Source organism: Palaemon carinicauda, chromosome 9 (assembly GCF_036898095.1).
Source record: "Palaemon carinicauda isolate YSFRI2023 chromosome 9, ASM3689809v2, whole genome shotgun sequence".
Lineage (NCBI taxonomy): Eukaryota > Metazoa > Arthropoda > Malacostraca > Decapoda > Palaemonidae > Palaemon > Palaemon carinicauda.
The window spans coordinates 63,451,531-63,467,270 of NC_090733.1; the positions used below are offsets into that span (position 1 = coordinate 63,451,531).

The 15,740-nt window shown below is 52.1% G+C and overlaps 1 pseudogene; it reads right to left on the reverse strand.

Moving 5' to 3' along the window:
* Positions 1 to 12,350: 12,350 nt before the first annotated feature.
* Positions 12,351 to 12,469, reverse strand: LOC137647376 (5S ribosomal RNA; annotated as a pseudogene).
* Positions 12,470 to 15,740: the final 3,271 nt, after the last annotated feature.

A 15,740-nucleotide genomic window follows, 5' to 3' on the forward strand; every position in this document is an offset into this window, starting at 1 on the left:
TTGGAACTGCTGAAGCGCCAAAAAGACGGACTTCAATTCTAGCAGGTTGATGTGTAGGCACTTTTCTGATTCTGACCAAAGGCCTGAGGCCATCTGATTCAGAACGTGCGCCCCCCACCCTTCTTTTGACGCGTCCGAAAACAGAGTCAATTCCGGGGGGAGGACGAGAAGACTCACTCCCTTCCGCAGGTTCTCGTCGGCCAGCCACCATCGCAAGTCCGTCTGTTCCAAAGACCCCATTTTGATCAAAATGTCCGGAGAATCGGATCCTTGATTCCACCGGGACTTGAGCCGCCACTGTAGGGATCTCATCCTGAGGCGGCTGTTTGGGACCAGACGAGCCAGGGAGGATAGGTGACCTAAGAGACGCAACCACGACTGGGCGGGGAGCTCTTCTCGCCTGAGGAAGGGTTCTGCCACCCTCCTCAGCCATGCTATCCGGTCGTCTGATGGAAAGGCTTTGTGGAGATTGGTGTCTATTAGCATGCCTAGATAAACCAGACGTTGGGACGGCTGCAGAGAGGACTTCTCGAGGTTTACCACGATCCCCAGATCCTGGCAAAGATCCAGAAGCCTGTTTCGGTGCCGAAGAAGGGTCGACTTCGAGTCTGCTAGGACCAGCCAATCGTCCAGATAACGAAGGAGACGAATGCCGTTCCTGTGCGCCCAAGATGAAATCAGGGTGAACACTCTGGTGAACACCTAAGGAGCTGTGGAGACACCGAAACACAGCACCTTGAACTGGTAGATCTTGTTGTCTAGGCAGAATCTCAGGTACTTCCTGGAAGACGGATGGATTGGGATCTGGAAGTACGCGTCCTTTAGATTCAGTGTGCACATGAAGTCTTGTGGTCTCACCGCAAGTCTGACCGTGTCTGCTGTCTCCATGCTGAACCGGGTTTGCTTGACAAACCCGTTCAGAGCTGAGAGGTCGATGACAGGTCTCCAGCCTCCAGTAGCCTTCTTTACAAGAAAGAGTCGACTGAAGAAGCCTGGGGAGCCGTCCACGACCTCCTGGAGAGCACCCTTCTCGAGCATGGTCTCGACTTCGGCCTGAAGGGCCAGCCCCTTTGCCGATCCCGTGGCATAGGAGCTCAACGACACTGGATTCGCTGTCAGGGGAGGTTGAGATGTTGTGAACGGGACGCGATAGCTTTGGCCGATCACTGAGACCTTCCAAGCATCGGCCCCATGCTGCTGCCACCTGCAGACGCAACGCTGAAGGCATCCCCCACAGGTGGACACGCAGGGGGACTGCCACCCCTAGGGCTTGCGGCCGCGGCCGCCACCCCTAGGAGTCTTGCCTCCCCTGGAGGACTTACCGCCCCTCTTACCCTTGGCTGGAAAGGGCTGGGGTTTAGACACCACCTTCTTAACTGCCGGTGCCTGTCTCGGAGCCTTACGAGGCTGCTGCTGCTGTTGCGGCGGAGCTGGAGGCTTATAGGGCCGAGCTGTAAGGGTCCTATGAAGGAGGGAGTCCGTGCTGGATTTCCTCCACCTCTCAGCCGTTCGGTCCATGTCCTGAGGCTCAAACAGGTTCTCCCCCAGAAGAGAAGCATGTCGAAGCCTACACACATCCACGGCGGGGACCTTCGGATGGAATCTCTCGGTCACAGCATCGCGACGCTTCAACACCGAGTTGGCCCACAGGGTGGTAACCTGGTGCGCCAAAAACTTGATGGAGCGGGTGCCCGAGAGTAAGAAGGTCTCCAGAGCCTTCCTATTGGTCTCCTTGGACAAGTCCTCCGAGCGCAATAGGATGCCCAGAGTTCCTAGCCAAAAGTCCAGCCACGAAGTGGACTGCATGGCACACTTAGCGACCTTCTCATGGCTAAGGATCTCTGCTGCCAAGAACGACACCTGCCGGGCAGAGAGCTTCTCAAAGGGAACTCCCTTCGCCAGCTCCTCCACGGAGTGATGGAGAGGAAGAGCGAGGCTGGCCTCACCCAAGATCTCGAAATACCTCCTCTGCTGAAGACGAGGAGGAGGGATGAGCTTGTTCCCGGCAGAGGAACGACTGGAGGAGGCTAGAATCGCGAGCTGAGCGTTGGCCCTAGCTCTGGCACTCTTCAGACGCCGAGACCAGGGCAGAGCCGCACTGGACTTAGGGGCCTTCCGAACGTCAAACACCTCATCTAAGACAGTGTCTTTGCCTTCACGGGGGGCGATCACGGGGTCCATAAGCCCGTTAAGTTGCCTTATCAGGCTCAGGACCTGCCAGAAGGCATGTTCGGATTCCTGCTGATCTCCTCCTTGCGGGCTGGCAGCTAAGTCTCCTGTCCCAGGAATCTCTTCCTGGGGTGAAGCGTGGACATTCCCCCGGGGAGCGGCGGGTTCCTGGCGAATCCTCGAAGATGATTTCGGGACGGTCTTGGAGTCCTTGGATTCCCTCCTGGGAGGGATACAGGATCCCAACAAAGAGGATTGAGGAGCCCCTTCCTCACGAGACGATTCTCCTCCATGAAACGAAGTCTCTCCCCTTGGTGCCGAGGGGAAGACTACCGCTTCACTGGACTCATCCGAGTACGGAAACGCCTCGTCCACGGGAGAAGGAGAAAGCACTCGAGCAGGAGAAGGGGGCTTCGCGACAGACCTCTTGGGAACCAACTTCGCCCTGGGGGAAGTCACCACAAAGTCCAATCCTCTCTTTCTCTTCAGCGTAGGAGAGGCCGCCGTTGGTTTGTTTCCCTGATCGGCGAGTGCTGGTTTCATAACCCTCACTAACGCCCGCATCAGAGGACCAAACCAAGACTGTTGCTCCACGGACACAGAGTCCAAAATCCTCGCTGGAGGGAAAGGGATCGGGCGATCCTTTGGAGTGGACACCACAGTACCTGCCTGAAAAGAAGGGAGGGAAGAATGATCCTTGTCCTGCACTACAGTCCTGCGTTTGGGTGGAGGCGATCCTGAGCGCTGTCTAGGAACACGTGTTCCTGCTGCTACCACTGGCTGAGAAATTCGCCGCGAACGATGGTCGCGCGAGGGCGAACGGTCGCACGGGCGCGCAGGCGAACGGTCGCACGGGCGCGCAGGCGAGCGATCGCGCGGGCACGCAGGCGGATGATAGTGCGGGCGCTCAGGCGAGCGGTCGCGCAGGCGAGTGGGCGCGAGGGTGTACTGGTGAACGAGCGCGTGTCCGAGTCGGCGAACAAATGCATTGGCGCGATGGCGAGGGAACGCGCTGCCGCGTGGGTGAGGAAGGTCGCTGGCAGCGTAGATCAGCAGGCGATCGGTGGTGAGCTGGCGAACGCTGACGCGCAGGTGAGTGATGGCGCGTTGTCGCATGGTGATGTGTTGGCGAGAGATAGCGCGCAAGACGCGCAGGTGAATGATCGCGCTATGGCGAACTAGTAGATGGCGAACCATGTCCTTCAAGAACCTCTGGTCGATGAAGCGTTGGAGAACGCGTGCGCGCAGGTTGTAAATCACGCGGACGATCCGGAGATCGCCGGTAAACAGGTGATCGTTGACGCGTAGGAGAACGCTGACGAATAGGCGATACTAGAATCGCCTGTGAACGATGGCGAGCAGGTGATCGCTGGCGAGCAAGGGGGCGACGCGTGAGATCCCGTGAAGGAACAGGTGGCGCGGCGCGTTCATGAACAGGAACAGGAAGATAGTAGGCGCGTGGGCGAACATGTGCTTTTGAAACACGCGCTGGAGAACGCGGACGATGTTGCATAGACACAGGATGAGGATCGCGAGAGAGATCAGGAGACTGATGGCGCGCAGGGCGATCAACAGGGACTGCAGGATGGTCAGAGACCACAGGAGAGCGCTGGCGAGCAGGAGGGCGATGATCCTCAAAAGAGCGCTGATGCTCAGAAGAGCGCTGACGAGCAGGAGAGCACCTGTGCGCTAACACTGCAGAAGGGCGAGCAGAAGAATGCTGGCGCGCTAAGCGCTCTTCAGGAATCACAGGATGTAGGATGTCCTCAGGAGAGCGCTGACGAGGAGGGCGAACATCAGGAGAGCGCCGGCGAACAGGTGAGCGCTGACGAGCTGGAGAGCATTGACGAGCAGGAGAGCGCTGACGAGCAGGAAAGCGCTGACGAGCAGGAGAGCGCCGACGAGTAGGAGAGCGCCGACGAGTAGGAGAGCGCTGACGAGCAAGAGAGCCCCTGTGCGCTAACACTGCACGTGAAAGGGAGGAATCCCTTTGCCCCGAAGGGACCGTTGCCCGTCGGGTGACGAGTTCCCCAGAAGGTGAAGTTCTAGCAGGAGTTGGAGAGCGGTCTGCAGAGACATCCAAAGGAGTAGGAGCTGTAGGCTGAGTATGACGAGGAGAGTCCCCTTCGGAGGAAGAAGATCCAAAAAGGCGCCTCTTAACCCCCTTATAAGGGGAAGGGAGGCCCTTGCGACGCAGCGGACGGTGAGCCTTACGGCGAAGGCGCCCACGGGGAAGATCATCAGGACCATCAGTCCTCCGAAGGGTAGTCTCAGTCAAGGCACTACCCTTAGAGGGAAGCTGAACAGCAGAAGAGCCCGTAGGACTCACTTCCCCCTTCGAAGGATGTACCGAAGGGGGAGGAGAGCCGTCAGCACCATCATCCTCAACTGCACCTGCAGAGGATTGCCCAGACCCGTCGGAGGCCTCTGCCACCACGACGTCACCGATAGACAGAGGGTCTACCTCTGCTACCGCCGGCGACTGCTTAACGGCGGCCCCCAACGAGACAAGGTCAATCAAGGCGACCCTGGAGAGCAAGCCCTTAAGCCCCAGGGAAGCCCAAATCTGTAAGAGATCATCATTAGTCATTGAATTATCAACAACCTCCCCGGAGGAGGAGGGGGAACCGCCCCGCTATGGGAGGCGACGCCCTCTCCCCCCACCCAAGGTCGGGAAACAGAACTAGGGCCTGCGCTACCACTCGGCCGACTCTCCTTAGGAGCCGGACGAGGGGGAGCTTCGGAGGAGGTTTGGGCGGCGCAAGAAGAGTCCCGAGAACCCTCCTCCTTCAAGGCAATCCCCGAAGGAGAACGGTCTCTCTTGGACTTCTTCTTACGCCGGCGGCCAAACCTCTCCCACTGGGAGGCAGACCACTCCCTACACTCACTACACATGTTTTCCTGGTCACACCGTCGGCCCTGACACTGAGTGCAAAGGGTGTGAGGATCCGTCTCTAAGGCCGACATAAAGGTCCCACAAGGGTGGCCGGCAACACCAGGACACATACGCATAGTAAAGATAATAATAATAAACGGTAGTCAACTTCAAACACACACACAAGCTGTAATAAAGAAAAAGCAGAAAAAAGATTAAAGGCTGTCAACGAGGACGATGGACAGACACGTCTGTTCATCGTCGAGCCAAAAGTGAAGTGAAGCAAGTCACCGGTGTGTGGGGGGGAGGGGTAGCAAGCTACCCTTCCCCTACCCCCCGCTAACTAGCGATAACCCTCGTTAAAACTATTGGCTCGTCATTTCAGCTGCGCTAAAAGGTAAACCCAATGTAAATAGCGTGGTTTGTATTTCGGTTACGGAACAAATATAGTTTTAAGGTTATGTTTTTGTTTATTTTGTCCTTTTGTCTAAGAGTCTGGTTTTAGATAACGTAAGGGGAAAGTTTGTGTTCCGGAGACAATTGTCAGTAAGTAAGATTCAAGGGTGTGGGGGTTGTTTTTGCAACATCCTGCCACATTATTTTGGCGCCCGAACAGGGACAGCCGAGGTGGGATTGAAGCCGGACTCTTTGACGAAGGACTGAATTAGGTTAAAAAATTAGATATAAGACTGAAAATGGAAGAACAATTAAAGTTACTGAGGGAGGAATTGCGGTTGATTAAGGAGCGTGAGGAGAGGTTGTCAGTAGAGAAAGAGAAGTTGGTGTGTGAGAATGCGAGGCTGATATGTGAGAATGAGGAGATGCGAAAGGAACTGAAAGCACTAAAGGGAACTGTAGAGAGAGTGGAAGAGGGTGTTGATATAAGGATGCGTGAGAATGAGGAACGAATGAAAGCTATGATGGGGCAGGTAATGGGAATAACGAAAACTTTCATGGGTGAAGGCACAGTCGGAGGAGTGGCCTCTGCTACGGGTAAAGTGTTGCTGGTGGAAGAGAAGGTTAAGGTAGGTGATAATGGGAAAGGAAGTGATAGTGATAGTAATAGTGATAGTGATAGTGAGATTGAAGATAAGGGAATTAGGCATAGTAAGGATGAACAGAAATGTGATAGGAAGAATGAGAAGAAAGGTAAAAGTGATGTGAAGAAAGAGAAGAAAGGTCAGGATAAGAGTGAAGATGATCGTGAATGGGTGAAAGTGGTGAGTAAGAAAAGGGCTAGGAAGAGTATAATCAAGGATAGGAGTAGGAGTGTGGAATTAGATTCCTTATATTCTAGCGAGGAAGTAGGAAACAAGAAGTTAGGTAGCAGTGATGATAGCAGTGAGAATGAAGTTGAAGTTTGTAAGGCAGTGTTTATGAGAGAGGTACCGAGGTGTGAAAGGTTCAATGAGCATAGTAGTAGGGATGTGTATGATTTTTTTTAGGGAGTATGGGAGGTATTGTCAGGATAAAGATGGTGATAGTAAGAGAGTTTGGGCTAGGGAGTTAGGAGAATATTTGACTGGGTATTTGTTGACGATGTATGGTGTGATAATGAGTGTAGGGGATGTTGATTATGAAAGTGTGAAAAAGAGAATAATTGAGCAGGTGAAACATATGAAAGGGAGTGTTAGGTATAAGCGTAAGAATGATTTTGATGAGGCACGGATGAATGTAGGAGAAGCGATATCAATGTATGTACAGTATGTAGGTTGGAAATGTTAGCTAGGAAGAAGTAGGGGGATGAAGGCATAAATGAGAATAAGGAATTAATGAAGAAGTTTTTGGCTACTGTACCTGAGAATGTTGCTGAGTTTATTAATTTGAAACGGAAGGAGAAAATGAGGTGGACGAAAGAAAGATTGACATGGGATGATATTTTAGAGATAGTTGAGGATTACGAGTTGGATAGGTGTATGAAAGAAAGCAAATCTGTGAGTGTAAGAACTGGAATGGAGGAAAGTGTGCCAGAATTTGTTAGTTTTAGAGATGCTGTTATGAGAGGACCGATGAGGGTAGCTGATAGTGTAGTAGATAGGAGTGTTAGGGCGAGTAATGTGGGAATACTTGTAAGGACAAATGAAGGGGTTAGGCAAGGGAATCAGGTTTGGAGAGATAGGAGTGCTAGTGTGCAGCGAGGTAGGTCAGGTAGTTGTGTCCATGAAGAGAAGTGTTATAGATGTGGGAAAGTAGGGCATAAAAAGAATGAATGTAGATGGGCTCTAGGTGGTTGTTTTGGATGTGGTGAGGTAGGGCATAGAATTAGCGAGTGCAAGAAAGAGAAAGGGGTAAAATGTTATCGGTGTGGTATGACTGGGCACATAGCGAGTGGATGTCGTAGTAATCGTATGAATGTGATTTGTGGCAATTGTGGTAAAGATGGTCATTATGCTAGAATGTGCAAGGAGCCGCGGAGTAAGTGTACTGAATGTGGTGCAGATGGGCATGTAGCTAGAGTATGTAGGAAGAAGGGATTAAATCAGCCAGGATGTTCGGGAACCTAGAGTGTAAGAGGGTTCAGCTGGGTGAGTCCTCCTATGTGTGTGTGGAAGGAATAGGATCAATGTTTGTGAGAATGGGATGAATAATTGGTTGGAAATGAGTAAGTATGAACCTAGTATGCATGAGAAATTAGGGCTGGAAAATAAACAATTAGTGTTAGTTGAATATAGGAAAAAGAGGCGTTTGAAAGTTTTAAGTGAGGAGAAAGTGCAAGGGAAATTTATAGGTATAGGTAAGAATACGAATAAGTATGACAGGGGTGTAAATGTGCAAGTGAGTGTGGAAGATAAATGTATTAATACGGATGAATCATGGCTGAGTATGAATGATACCTATAGTGTGTGTGGTTTTTCATTAGATGATGTAAAAGAAAGTATGACGAATGCGAGAGTGAGAGATAGGAGAATGATAAGTAGTATGAACGAATCTTTTATTAAAGTAGAAAATGGTTTTGATGAAATGGATGAATTGCTGACGGAAATAAGTGAGATTTTAGGGCCAGATGAAAACGAGGTAGATGGGATTGTACATGATATATTAGATGATAGGGATTTAGATAGGAATAGTGTTAATGTATCGAATGATTGTGATAAGGAAGAAGTGAATGAGAGAGTATAAGGAGGCCCAGTTACTCGGAGTAGAGGTCCCGTTCCCGACTGCGACTGGGTAATGAAAAAAATAATGTAAGTGTTGTGTGAGAAGGATTTGGCAAAGTAAGGGGGGAGAGAGAGAGAGTGTATCAATTGTTTATCTTTGCTTGTCGTGATTGTGAATGATAGGAACAATTTATTATTTATCTTTGATTATAGTGCGATAGTTTAGTTAGCTAGAAGTGTTCGTAAGTGTTTTTCTTTTTTATTTTGGCAGGCCGTGATTCCTCCTTAAGAGTACATATTCCTTTGGAGAGAGTTCACTTGAATATGAAATTGACTGTTGATGACCTGGCTTGCTTAAGGAACTTGATTGTGTTTAGAATGCTCTAGTGGATTGACCAACTGTTGATGACCTGGCCTGTTTATTACAATTACGATTTCGATTGCTGTTATAGATGATGATGATGATAAAGACTGCCCAATTAAGTGAGGCAGTTATAGCAGATTGTGCCAGTGTTGTATCTGCCAGAGAGTTGTGGCTTTGGCCTAAAAGGACTGTTGGCCCTAGTGTGGATAAAGAGGTCCACACATAAACAAATATTGGTTTTGGGGTGTGGTAATTTTAAGTTTGTTAGGGTTTTTTTATTTTGAATGGTGTTACGTTTTTTATATTTAATATTGTTTATGATTAGTTTTAAGTATTTTGAATGTGGATGGTTTTGGTTGGATTTATTATAGTTTGTAAGAAATATATAGTTTTAAGGTTATGTGTTTGTTTATTTTGTCCTTTTGCCTAAGAGTCTGGTTTTAGATAACGTAAGGGGAAAGTTTGTGTTGCGGAGACAATTGTCAGTAAGTAAGATTCAAGGGTGTGGGGGTTGTTTTTGCAACATCCCGCCACAACAGGAAAGTAGTCAAGTAACGTACTGAATAACCTGGTTTCAGTAAGGGATATAAAATGGTATAGCTTACGTCCCTGACGTCACGGCAGAAAATTCAAAACTCGCCCCAATCGCCGATTGGATAGCCAGGTGTACTACCCCTGCACCCTAGCGAGGTACTGTACCCAGGAACCATTCCAGGAACCCTCATATATACCATGCCTCTAGTCTCCTAGAGGGGAGGAGGGCGGGACTTTAATTATATATAACTACCGGGTAAGTATGTTCAAAAATTTATTTTATAATGAAAATACCATTTTTAAACATAAGACTTACCTGGTAGTAATATATATAGATGATTAACACCTTTGGTGGAGGGTTAGAGACAGCTAGTATATCTGGAATTTTTCTTAAGAGTTAATTAAAACAAACATGACAAATTCGAAGATAATTTGTATTTTTCCTAACCATACAAACCTTAGCTATTTACATTGGGTTTACCTTTTAGCGTAGCTGAAATGGCGAGCCATTAGAATTTAACGAGGGTGTATTACCCCCGCGCTAGTTAGCAGGGGGGTAGGGGAGTGGTAGCTAGCTACCCCTCCCCCCCTCACACACCGGTGAATTGCTTCACTTTCACTTAGAAGTAGGACTTGTCTTGGGGGACAGGGCTGGCGGGCAAATATATGTAAATAGCTAAGGTTTGTATGGTTAGGAAAAATACAAATTATCTTTGAATTTGTCATTTGTTCCGTAACCGAAATACAAACCACGCTATTTACATTGGGTGACTTACCCCTTAGGAAGGGTGGAAAGTCCCCAGCCATACTGGCTTTGGCTTTACCCGGGGACTCATAAGTGAGTCGCACTCGAGAAAAGGAGTCCCTGCACCTCACAAGTTCCTTGCTCCGCAAGGAACCGTGTGGCCTACATAAGCTTGTGTGTGAAGGAAGAAGTGTGACCCGTCCTAGGCAGTTGACCTGGAGTTCCAGAAGGAACTCTGGAATAGGACGTTCCCAATACCACCTCGTCAGGGTATGGGGGACGCGACAGTATTGACTCATTACTCGGAACACAAGGAAGCATGGTTTACCTGCAGAGGTTTGAGGTCAGCTATGCAGAGACCAGGATGCTGCTTCCCAGTAGAGGGGATGATGAAGAAAGAAGTAAGGGCCAGACATACTTCTTTCGTTCATGCAGACTAAAACCTGATAACAATGCCCTCAACTTTCTGCTACCTGTCCAAAAAGGAGCCTGAGTAAGTTAAACCAGCTGTTGTGTAGCCACCACAGAGCGATAGAAACTTATCGATACTCCTATGGGTCACGTCCTGCAGGAAGCAGGCTGCGAAGGTCATTAGACGCTTCCAGACTCCAGCTTGTAGCACCTCCGTCACAGAGTAGTATTACTCGAAGGCGAGGGACGTTGCGATGTATCCGACATCGTGCTGTAGGGCGACGTGATGGGGGAGGGTCTGGATTCAGGTCGAGATGAATGTCCTTGAGTCCGAGCTGAAGAGGTATACTGGTGACTCTCCCCCGTGTCCTTCTTGTGCTCCCAACCTGGCTGCACGTGAGGACAAACTGCAGCTGTTCCCAAAGATAACCCCTCGATTCCTTTACTGGCTAGAAGGAGAAGGTTTTGGGTCATCTGATACAGAATGGTGACTCGAAATCTTGAAGGAATTGGACCGAAGGGCCGGGACCCTAAGATTCTGAGTCTAGCCAACAACTCAGGAGCGAAGCTGAATGTTGCCTTCCCCCATTCCTTAGAAAGGGCGGAGTCGTACGAGACCAAGAAGATTGCTTACACACTGGCCGAGGCCAGAGTGAGCAGGAGCCCCAAGACGGAATACGATCAGAGGCCTGACGTAAAGGGTCTTGAGAAGATCTCTTAAGGGACTAAAAAGTCCGAACCATGCTCCATGTTGGAGGTCTCACTCCGACTAGGGCAGGGACGTTCGCAGCTTCGCATGAGCGAGGAAAGGTCCAGCGGGAAGGAAAAAGTTATTCCTTTCAGCCTGAAGGTCAGGGAAAGGCTGAGCGACAGGCTTCATTGCTGAGAGCGGAAAGGAGTTTCCTCCCGCCAAAAAGCAATAAGTTCGTTATTGCTGGAGAAGAGGCCTCTAGGGAAGAGGTATATCTCCCACGACACCAACCACAGGACACTCTCCACTTCGCCTGGTAGACCCCTGCGGATGACTATCGCAGATGATGCGACCTCCGCCCCGCGACTGTAGCGGGTTGTCTCTTCTTGAGGAGGAGGCGTAGTGTCTCCAGGCATGAAGCCGAAGCGACGCCCCGGCTCGTGAAAGATGTTGCAGTGTGGTTGTTTGAGTAGCCTGTGCCGTGGGAGAATCTCTCCCGGGAGTTCCGTCAGGGGAAGCAGAGGGTCCGGAAACCGTTCCGCGTATAGTCACAGTGGAGCTCTCAGGGCCATTGAAAGGTTGACAGACAACCTGGTCTTGTTGAGACCCATTCTCAACAGACAACAAAGGAGGGAAGACGCAGGCGTCAATGTTGTCCCACCATCACCGGAATGCATCTTGCCAAAGAGTCTTGGGGTCTGAGACTCGGGGGAAGAACAGCGGAAGCTTGAGGTTCCAAGCTGTCGCGATCAGGTCCCCAGGCCAGGACTTGCTGGTTACTAAAGGCCAAAGACCCCCAGGTACAATCTCTCTACGAGGCTCTGCTCAGATAATCGGAGAGAACATTTCTCTGCCCGGAATGAGCGAGCTGATGGTGGTATTGAGAGGATCTCAAATCATCTCAGTATCTCTACTGCAAGATGCGAAGGTATGAAAATGCGTCCCTTGCTGGTTGGAACACGCCAGTACCATGAAGTCGTCGCGCACGGAGCGACTCGGCAGAAGCTGTAGGATCTGTAGAGGGGCCAGACTACGGCTCCCAAGCCTGCCTGAATGATGGAGAGGTATCCATCAGGTCCTGACCATAGGCCTGAACCGGAACATGCACCCCCCCCCTTTTCTTTGACGAGTCCGAGAACAGCATCAAAAATGTGGGGAAAGGACGGGAATATCCACTCCCATCAAGAAGTTCCATAGGTCAACACCCATTGCAGGTCTAATTGTTCCGCTGGTCCCATAGGGGCCAGAAACTCCGGTTAATCGTTGCTTTGAAACCACCGGAACTTGGGCCGCCCCACAGGGAACTTATCCTGAGGCGACCGTTCGGAACTTTAGACGGGTCAATGAGGAAAAGACCTAGGAAACGTTCCAAGGTAGGGCTGAAAGCTCTGCTTGACTGAGAACAGGTACTGCGACTCTCCTCAGCCTTGCCACAGTCAACTGAAGGGAAGGCTCGGAGGAGGCGGCAACAGAATCTGGCGTCCCCAGGCGGTCACCCATCCAAGTACCGACCAGACCTGACGTTGCTTAACCTCGCTGGACGGACGAGAAGAGGTGTTTCCAACGTGGTAAGGCCGTTGACTCAATATCATGGCTAGATACTCCAAATGTTGAGGCAGAAGTAGAGAAGGCTCCTAGCAAATTACCATGAACCCCCACTCATGGTAAGGATCTTGAAGCTTGTCCCGGCGTTGAAGAAGGTCGAACCCGAGCCTACCGGAGTTGACCAGACCTCCAAAAGGCGAAGGAGGCGGAAGCCTGCTCCTGAGCAGCCATGAGGAAAGCAGGGAGAGTTCTCTGGGGAAAAACCTGCGATGCCACGGCGGGATCGCCACACTGCATCTTAAGCAGGAACACCTGTAGTTTAGGCTGAATTCCAAGAGCTTCCTGGAAGATGGATGGAATGGAAACTGAAAGTACCCGTACTTCGGATCCAGGGCCTAAGGAGTCCTGTCGCCTCGTTACCAGACTGATCGATTCTGCTGTTCCACGCTGGACGAAGTTTGTTCGACAAACTTGATCAGAGCTGAGAGGTCGACTACGGAATTCCCATCTCAGATGCTTTCCTACGAGAAAGGATCGACTGAAGAAGCCGGGGGGTGAAGCCGTCGACGATACTATGGAGGACCTTCTCCTAAGGAATGGATCGTTCTGTCCAAACGGGCAAAACTCTTGCCGACCCCATGGCATAGAGGTTCAGTGACACTGAATTCGCTGACAGAGACGGCAGGCGCGATATCCTTGACTGATCACGGAGATCGTGCAGGAATCGGCATCGGGAAGCTGTTATCCGGATGAGTAACCTTAGGCATCCTCCCAGCGTGAGACCTGCAAGGGGGGGTTGCCAATCCTAGAGTTCGTGAACTCTGCCGCTCCCTCTAGGATTATGCCCCTCCGGAAGAGCCTCCCGTGCTACCTGTCCCTGACAGGAGGGGACTGCTATTGAACACCTTGTCTTAGTTGTCGTAGCCGGTCCGATAACTTAGGCCGACGAGGCTGAAAGAAAGAGGCGCTGGAGCCCTGCAGGGTCTGGAAGAAAGCGCCTTGGAGGAGTGAAAACGGAAGTCGACTTCCTCCGCACAACCGCTGTCTATGTCTCTGTCCTTGGGCACAAACAAGCTCTTCCCAAGGATGGAAGGGTGTCTGAGATTGTAGACATCCACAGATGAGACACCCGAGAGGAAGCCCTCGGTCATTGCGTCCAGATAGTCCAACATCTAGCTTGCCCGCAAGTTCGAAACTTGGCGATGAAAAGCCAAGGTGCTTGAGCCTGAGAGGTGGAAAGTACCCATGATCTTCCTGGAGCTTCCTTGTACAAAACCTCGGGTCGCAACCGAGGCGGGAAAGGACCTGGTAAGCCCCTTTCACGAGATGGAGAAGAGGAAGGGGTAAACCAGTCACCCCTTGGCCGATGGAGAAATCTCGAACGGAAAGCTCCCTGGCAAAACCCTTCCAGGGAATGACGGGGAAGGGCTAACCCAGGTTCTGGAAAGAAGAATGTTGCTCAGACCTCCCTGAAGATTCTTCCTGCTCTTGCAAGTGCCATGCTCTGCGTTTACGGGGTGAGGCCGTGTTCTGGAAATACGCTCCAGAAGACTCGCCAGGCTGGCCATGTTGCGAAACCCTAAAGGGAATCGCGGTCGCAATCGCCCTGACGCTCGCGCGATGGTAAATCAATGGTTTGCGCGTGGTCGAACATGGAAGCCCCCATGCGCGGGCACGCAGGAAAGCAAACGAAAGTGCGTGAAGGAGCGCAGAAGGAGGGCGAGCGTGGTAGGAAGGGCGAGAGCTGGTGGTCAGCGAGCGATGACCCGAAGGCGAGCAATGGATACTGCAGGAATCAAGCCGACGTTCGCGCGACGGAACACTGTCGGTTCGCACGTTGGAACACCGTCGGTCCGCGCGACGGAACACCGTCGGTCCGCGCGACGGAACACCGTCGGTCCGCGCGACGGAACACCGTCGGTCCGCGCGACGGAACACCGTCGGTCTGCGAGACGGAACACAGTCGGTCCACGCGACGGAACACCATTGATCCGCGCGATGGAATACCGTTGGTTCGCGCGCAATGGAATACCGTTGGTTCGCGCGCGGGTGAACATTGGAGCGCATGTGCACGGTCGCGCATGAGCGTGGGAGCGCGGGCACGTGGGCGTGCGGTCGCGCGGGCACGTGGGCGGGCGGTCGCGCGGGCACGTGGGGGTGTGGACGCGCAGGCACGTGGTCGCGCAGGTGAGCGCAGGCAGTCGGGAGACCGATGGCGCGTAGGCGGGCGATGGCGCGTTGACGAGCGATGGCGCGTTGACGAGCGATGGCGCGTTGACGAGCGATGGCGCGTTCTGGCGAGCGATGGCGCGTAAGAGACTAGTGATGGTTAGCGCGCATCGCGCTAACAGAAGGCGCGCATCGCGCTAACAGAAGGCGCGCAGGTGCATCATGAAGGTGAGCGCTGAAGCAAGCTGTTAATCAGGCGATCCTAGACGGTCAGAAAAACCCGTTGGCGCCCATAGGTGCGTGGCAGAAAAGGGCGCTGGCGATTGAAGAAAGCTGGCGCACAGAACGACAGAAGTAAAGGTGAGCGCTGGCGAGCAGGAGGAAGATCTACGGCAAGACTCAGCTACCGGAGATCGTGGTCCACAGCAGGCGAGCGCTAAATCGCTACTGATGGTGTCCAGGGGAACTGACACGCGTGCAGATCGATGGCGATCGTTGACGCGCAAGAGATTGCTGACGAGCAGGCGAACGTTGACGAGTCTGTGGTCGCTGCCGAGCTGCAGCAGAAGGCAACGCGTGGAAGCCTGTGCGTAGAAGAAGAGTCCTTGTCCAAGACCTGAACCGAAGTTCCAGATCGCGAGGGCGAACGTGGGCGCACAGGGCGCGTAACAGGAACCAATAGGAACAGCAGAGATGATCATCAGGAGAGCGCTGACGAACAGGAGAGCGCTGGCGAACAGGAGAGCGCTGGCGAACAGGAGAGCGCTGGCAAACAGGAGAGCGCTGGCGAACAGGAGAGCGCTAGCGATCAGGAAAGCGCTGATGAGCAGGAGAGCGCCTGTGCGCTAACACTGAGCAGGAGAGAACACTGCAGAAGGGCGCGCAGGGGAACCCTGACACGCAAGGGAAGAACCCCCGTGGGAGGCAACCCTTTGCCCCGAAGGGATCGTTGTCCGTCGGGAGACTGATGTCCGTCGGGAGACCGTTGTCCGTCGAAAGACCGTTGTCCGTCGGGAAGACCGTTGCCCGTCGGGAAGACCGTTGCCCGTCGGAAGACGAGGTCAGACTGCTGTCCATCTGCACCAGGGGCGGAAGATCAAGAAGAAGAAGTTGTAGGCTGCATACGGAGATTCAAAAAG